The following is a 7,854-nucleotide window of genomic DNA, read 5'->3' on the forward strand; positions in this document are numbered from 1 at the left end:
AGTTGCAGAGGGGGGAGGAGCAGTGCGTTTCCGCACTCCTGCTGGTGCTGCTGGAGGAGCAGGAGGGCGGGTGGCTGCTCTTGCTGCTGAAGGCTGTGCAGTGATGGGTGTGGTGCCACTGCCAGCACCAGATGCCTTCAGCCTCTGGAACTCCTCATGCTGGTGGAAATGTTTAGCCGCAAGGTGGTTGATGAGCGAGCTGGTGCAGAACTTTAAGGGGTCTGCACCTCTGCTCAACTTCCGCTGACAGTGGTTGCAAGTGGCGTACTTGCTGTACACAGTGGGCATGGTGAAATATCGCCAGATTGGTGACTTAAACATCCCCCTACGGCATGGAAGCGCTGCTGCCTGTCTCCCTGTGGTGGTTGGGGGGGGGGCTTGGGGGGCTTGGGTGCGGCTGGTGGTGGTACTGGCAGATGCTGCTGCTGCTGCTGCTGAGCCTGAGACACCAGCAGGCTGTGGGACCTGCCTACTGCTGCTGCCAATGCTTGCAATGATGCGCCTCCTTGCAAGGCCCACAAGAGCATCCTCCTCCTCCTCCTCAGAGCTGCTGAGGACGACATCCCCTGGAGGTGGTGGCACCCAGTCTCTGTCTGTCACCGGGTCATCATCATCCTCCCCCTCCTGAAACATGTCCTGCTGGGATGAGGACCCCCCAAACTCCTCTCCTGATGCATGGATGGGCTGCTTGACTGTCGCCACAGTCTTGCTGTCCAATCCCTCATCCCCCAAAGTGCCCATCAGCATCTCCTCCTCAAAATCGCCAACAACAGCAGACAATTGACTCATGATGCCTGGGGTCAAAAGACTGCTGAATGACAGGTCGCCAACTGACGGTGAACTGGCCTCCTCCCCAGGCCCTGCTGGGCGGCTGCTGCGAACAGGGGTGGTGGTGGTGGTGGTGGTGGTGAGGGTGGAGGCCTCGGATGCAGAGCTGATGGCGGGCTGCTCATCCTCCGTCATGAGTTGCACCACAGTGTCTGCATCCTTTTCCTCAATGGGATGTTTCCGACCCGGCTGGAGGAAAATGGGAGCAGGTGCTACACGCTGCTGCTGCTGTGTCTCTGCAGCGTGAGTTGCAGATGCTCCTGCTGGGCGGCGCCCAAGGCGTCCACGGCCAGTGGCTTTGGGAGGAATGTTAGCCACTGACGCTGCTGCTGCTGCGGAACTGTGCATGGTGGCGCGCCCGCGGCCGCGGCTTGCCACAATGCTGCTCCCTCTCCTCCTGATTCCCTTGCTGCCCTTGCCCTTGCCCAAACCGCGCTGGCTGCCACTTCCAGACATCTTCAATGTTTTGGGCGTATAGACAAAAGTTTTTTAAAAGGGCGGGTGAAAAGTGGGGTACTTTAATGAGGTGAGTTGGTTGGTTGGTGAGGTGACTGAGTGAGTGTCCCCTAGTACAGTAAGTAAGTAGTAACAGTCAGGAAGTACAACTAGCAGTTACAATAATCAGTAGTAATCACAAGTAAATTTAGTGTGTGTACACTCAGACAGTGAGTGCACGCACGCAGGAGCTAGTAGCCTATGAACACAGTGACTGAGTGTCCTAGACTCCTAGTACAGTAAGAGTAAGTAGTAACAGTAAGTAGAACTAACTAATTACAATAATCAATCAGCGATCAGAAGGAAATGGAGTGTGGGTGTGTGTACACTCAGACAGTGAGTGCACGCACGCAGGAGCTAGTAGCCTATGAACACAGTGACTGAGTGTCCTAGACTCCTAGTACAGTAAGAGTAAGTAGTAACAGTAAGTACAACTAACTAATTACGATAATCAATCAGCGATCAGAAGGAAATGGAGTGTGGGTGTGTGTACACTCAGACAGTGAGTGCACGCACGCAGGAGCTAGTAGCCTATGAACACAGTGACTGAGTGTCCTAGACTCCTAGTACAGTAAGAGTAAGTAGTAACACTAAGTAGAACTAACTAATTACAATAATCAATCAGCGATCAGAAGGAAATGGAGTGTGGGTGTGTGTACACTCAGACAGTGAGTGCACGCACGCAGGAGCTAGTAGCCTATGAACACAGTGACTGAGTGTCCTAGACTCCTAGTACAGTAAGAGTAAGTAGTAACACTAAGTAGAACTAACTAATTACAATAATCAATCAGCGATCAGAAGGAAATGGAGTGTGGGTGTGTGTACACTCAGACAGTGAGTGCACGCACGCAGGAGCTAGTAGCCTATGAACACAGTGACTGAGTGTCCTAGACTCCTAGTACAGTAAGAGTAAGTAGTAACACTAAGTAGAACTAACTAATTACAATAATCAATCAGCGATCAGAAGGAAATGGAGTGTGGGTGTGTGTACACTCAGACAGTGAGTGCACGGCACGCACGCAGGAGCTAGTAGCCTATGAACACAGTGACTGAGTGTCCTAGACTCCTAGTACAGTAAGAGTAAGTAGTAACAGTAAGTAGAACTAACTAATTACGATAATCAATCAGCGATCAGAAGGAAATAGAGTGTGGGTGGTGTGTGTACACTCAGACAGTGAGTGCACGCACGCAGGAGCTAGTAGCCTATGGACAGTGACTGAGTGTCCTAGACTCCTAGTACAGTAAGAGTAAGTAGTAACAGTAAGTACAACTAACTAATTACGATAATCAATCAGCGATCAGAAGGAAATGGAGTGTGGGTGTGTGTACACTCAGACAGTGAGTGCACGCACGCAGGAGCTAGTAGCCTATGAACACAGTGACTGAGTGTCCTAGACTCCTAGTACAGTAAGAGTAAGTAGTAACACTAAGTAGAACTAACTAATTACAATAATCAATCAGCGATCAGAAGGAAATGGAGTGTGGGTGTGTGTACACTCAGACAGTGAGTGTACGCACGCAGGAGCTAGTAGCCTATATGAACAGTGACAGTGAGTGTCCCTACGGGTACAGTAAGAGTAAGTAGTAAGTAAGTACAACTAACTAACAATAATCTATCAGTAATCAGAAGGAAATAGAGTGTGTGTACACACAGACAGTGAGTGAGTGCACACACGCAGGAGCTAGCTAGTAGCCTATAAACAGTGACAGTCAGTGAGTGTCCTACTCCTAGTACAGTATAACTACAATACTATTAGTAAAGGACAGCAGAAATACTGGTATAGATGAGAGAAATAAACAGAGGACAGCTGCCCACAGAGGCAAGGCCCCCCTGAGGCCTAAACCTGTAAGCTTGCAGCAGCTGCCTGTCTCTAATGTAACACACAAGCTACTAACTAAAATACAATGTCTAAATAACTAACAACAATATAGGTGTGTATAGGAGGTGTATGTGAGCAAAAACGCTAGGTAAATGACCACAATAGAGCTCTTGCTAAGCCAAAGCACAAAGGAGCAACTCTCTCTCTGTACAAGTCTCAGGCAAGCACGGAGAAACGTAACATGGCGGCCGCTATTTATAGGGTAGGGGCTGGCCAGGGTCCCCCTCTGTGATTGGCTGCCGTCAGAGGGCCTGGGAGCCCTCTGATTGGCTCTAAGGACATCAATCTGGGCTATGACGCTATTCGAGCTCGGTACCGAGCTCGAATAGCGCCGGGTTGCTCGAATAGCTCGAATAGTGAATGGGCTATTCGAGTGTACTCGGATAGCCCATTCGAATAGCTCCAGCTATTCGGAGCTCGAATACCGAGCTCGAATAGCTGAAAAAGAGCTCGAATATTCGAGCTACTCGAATATTCGAGCTCTGCTGAGCACCACTGGTCAGAGGTGCAAGAAAGGGATGCGAAATAGCTTGTTAATGATTACCACTGTTTAAAGTATCTATAGAAGTGATTATTATGAGCACAGGACCAATAGAGAGGTAATACTGTAGTTGAGGGAGGGCCCTTCGGGGCCCCTTTGACCTAAGGGCCCCGATGCGGTCGCAACCTCTTGCGGTTGCAACCTCTGCAAAGTAGGACATTACTTTATATTGAAGGAGGGGACTCTATGCAAAGTTTTGCTGGGCAGCAGTGTCTCTGAATTACAATGCTGCTAAGATCATGTACATGTGGCCCTGTCCATAATACATCATGACCATGCCCACCCGGTGCATGGTCACGCCCTTTTTTCACCGCAATCCTGGGATATGTGGGCCCCAGGTTGAAATTTCTTTGGTGGGCCCCCAGTGTCCCAGTCCGACCCTGTTTACACAGCTACTTAGACATTATTTGTACACTGTCCTTTTAGAACACTTGGGTATTGATAGTATTCCTTTAAGGGCTCTGCCTCTGACACAGGAGACCAGGGTTGGAATCTCGGCTCTGCCTGTTCAGTAAGCTAGCACCTATTCAGTAGGAGACCTTGTGCAAGACTCCCTAACACTGCTACTGCCTATAGAGCGCGTCCTAGTGGCTGCTTTGGCGCTTTGAGAAAAGCGCAATATAAATGTTTTTTTTTTAGAGAACGTGCCAAGGCCCTTTTGTGCAAGAGGGTGGGGCCATGCACCAGAATCCGGCGGACACAGGGCTGTGGGAGAGATTTGGAACAAAAAGACCCGGTAGGTAGTTATAACTTTATATTAGATTGATAGAATGTCAAATTGACACTGTATTTACCCTTTAATAATGTACCTGTAAATCCGGATGAGGAAGTATTTTACAATCAGCAGACACTAAATCTCACTAATATTATAAATGCGAAAATTTGAATGTTTGGATGTTTGTCACTCGATCACACAACAATGGCTAAATGGATTTGAATGAATTTGGTACACACATAGTACATTACCTGGAATAACATACAGGATGCTTTTTATCCCCATAACCAAAAAGTGGGTGGGGACAAATACAAATTTCACTGGGAAAATGTAAAACGTTTCATTTAATGCAAATTATTAATGCCAAAGACTGCAAAGCTCACAAATTTGGTCACTGAGTAATTCTGTGTTAGGGTTAGAAAAAGTGGGCGGAGCCAGCCAAATACATACCCAGGCAATGACGGGCCATAAACTAATAATTTTGAAAGCAATATTGTAAAAAAAAATAAAAAAATGCTATTTTATTTATTACGTTTAATTCAGTAAAATTCCTCTTTAAAGCGAACCTGAACTGAGAAAAAGTATTTAAAATATCACATGATGTACTGTACCTGCAAATGAATATTATATATAGATCTTGTCAGACTTGTCTCTCAGGAAGCTGACAGCCTCACCATTTCAGTTGATGTCAGTTATAACTGAAAGGACAACTGATGTGTAAGGAAATGTCCATGTTTCCCTAAGGCTCAAGCAATATTACTGGCTAATGGTCTACTGACCCGGAATCTGTTATTGGGTCATCGCCATAGAAGACTGAGAATTCCAATGATCACAGTGTAAAACAGGACGCAGGAGAGGAGAAAGAGATTGATAAGTGGACTACGTATGAGGTACGTATGACATATGTATGTTTACTGTTGGAATTTAAGTATGATATGCTTGAATTTGGAGCCCTCAGTTACTTTAGATAACTGGTCTTATTAAAAGGACTTGCTCTGCAGAGTTTCTCTTTAAGTAAGGATTTTTCTTGGAGAGAAATAGAGGCATTTACTCTCTGTGTGTCTTCTACAAGGCCATAGAAGAGATATCCAGCGCATATGCCAGACTAGCTGATGGCAAGCACCAGAAAACATGAGCCATTGTTATGAAAACATTCTCATGGTACATTAAATAATGGTCTTGGGACAGATTACCTCATTTTTGGGGTATTAGGGGAGGAAACGCCATATTTGGCTTTTCTCATCTGAGCAAGCGCGGACAGCGTCATCCATCACATGCTCTTATCAGCCAATTGCAGGCGATGGGTGACTGGTCCGTCCCTGCCGGGTGATATCACATTTAACTCTTTAGAGGCTAGTATATAAATCTAGGCCGGAGCTACAGAGCTCGCTTTCACGTTCTTCTAGTTACTCCTAACTTCTATTCACTTCCTAACTTCTTTTAAAGAGAAACTCTGACCAGGAATTTAACTTTATCCCAATCAGTAGCTGATACCTCCTTTTACATGAGAAATCTATTCCTTTTCACAAACAGACCATCAGGGGGCGCTGTATGACTGATATTGTGGTGAAACCCCTCCCACAAGAAACTCTTCAGTATGTACTCCTGGCAGTTTCCTGTCTGGGAACCTTGCTGCATTGTGGGAAATAGTTGTTTACAGCTGTTTCCAACTGCCAAAAAGCCATGCAGCAGTTACATGGCCTGCCAGCAGTAAAAATGTCACCATGTGATAAATGTCTGAATGTAAATTAGGGAGAAGAAAGATTTTACAATGGGCAAACACTGACTAAATCATTTATACATAAATATTGTAAAAATGATGCACTTTTTTTATTACATTATTTTCACTGGAGTTCCTTTTTAACGTCATTTACAGTATCTATATGCTGTATATAGGCCAAGTGCTGTCTTAGCACAACGTAGCATAGACTTTCGTAAGAGAAGCCTGAGCTAATCATGAGTACTAGTTCAAGATACATAAAACACTTAAGATGACTTACTACAGATTGATTGCTTCGCTGAGGTAACGAACATGTATTGAATATTGCTGATGAACACACACCTGTATATCTGTTTTGCCAAATAAACTCCTTAAACTTTGAAAATGTCTAACAGTTCTATCTCCTTTGCTGTTGCTGTGACAAGTGGCAAGTTATCACAAGTTCTGTGATATGTTGCAGAACAAAGGTGTAGTGCTGTTATTTGTTGGTTGCCCATAGCAACCAACAAATATTTATTAAATTTAGTTTAACTTTTATTTTTCAGTTCAGGTTTGTTTTAAGCTAATTCTGCTGCGTGGCTTTAAAGTGGACCCAAATTAAAAATACAAGATTTCAGAAATAAAATCTATTTTCTACATTATAATAATAAATAGCAGCCTTTTTTCAGCTGCATGATGACAAATATAAAATATTTTACATTTAGTGGAGAAACCCCTCCCTTCCTTTCAAATTGCCGAGACAGAATCCGGCAAACTGATGGAGTAGGTGGTGTCCAGCAAAGGGAGAATTGCTAATGGCTGCCACCTGTATAACCCTAGTTATGAAAAGAGAAGGGTGAAAACCATGCACTAAAATGCTCATAGGCTTGAAGGAGTGTTTATTTATCTTTGTATGTGTCAGAGTGGTGCAGCTAAGTTTTTTGAATTAAAAAAAATGTTTGGTTTGGGTCCGCTTTAACTCTGGAGAGAGGGATGTGAAGGCTGCCATATGTATTTCCTTTTAAGCAGTACCAGTTGCCTGGCAGTCCTGCTGATTCTCTGCCTCTAATACCTTTTAACCATAGACCCTGAACAAGCATGCAGCAGATCAGGGGCTTCTGACATTATTGTCAGATCTCACAAGATTTGATGCATGCTTGTTTCTGGTGTGAATCAGACACTACTACAGCGAAATAGACCAGCAGGACTGCCAGGCAACTGGTATTGTTTAAAGAGAAACTCCAACCAAGAATTTAACTTTATCCCAATCAGTAGCTGATACCCCCTTTTACATGAGAAATATATTGCTTTTCACAAACAGACCATCAGAGGGCGCTGTATGACTGATTTTGTGCTGAAACCCCTCCCACAAGAAGCTCTGGGACCGTGGTACTTTTGGCAGTTTGTTACAATGTAACAATGTTCATAGACAGGAATTAGCTGTTTACAGCTGTCTCTAACAGCCAAAACAGCTAGCAGCAGCTACATAACCTGCCCAAAGTAAAAATGTCACCATGTAATAAGTGTCAGAATGTAAATCTGGGAGAGGAAAGATTTTACAATGGACAAACACTGACTAAATCATTTATACATACTTATTGTAAAAATGAAGCACTTTTTTATTGCATTATTTTCACTGGAGTTCCTCTTTAAAAGGAAATAAATATGGCAGCCCCCATATACCTTTCACTACAGT

Source organism: Hyperolius riggenbachi, chromosome 1 (assembly GCF_040937935.1).
Source record: "Hyperolius riggenbachi isolate aHypRig1 chromosome 1, aHypRig1.pri, whole genome shotgun sequence".
In the NCBI taxonomy this organism is placed as follows: domain Eukaryota; kingdom Metazoa; phylum Chordata; class Amphibia; order Anura; family Hyperoliidae; genus Hyperolius; species Hyperolius riggenbachi.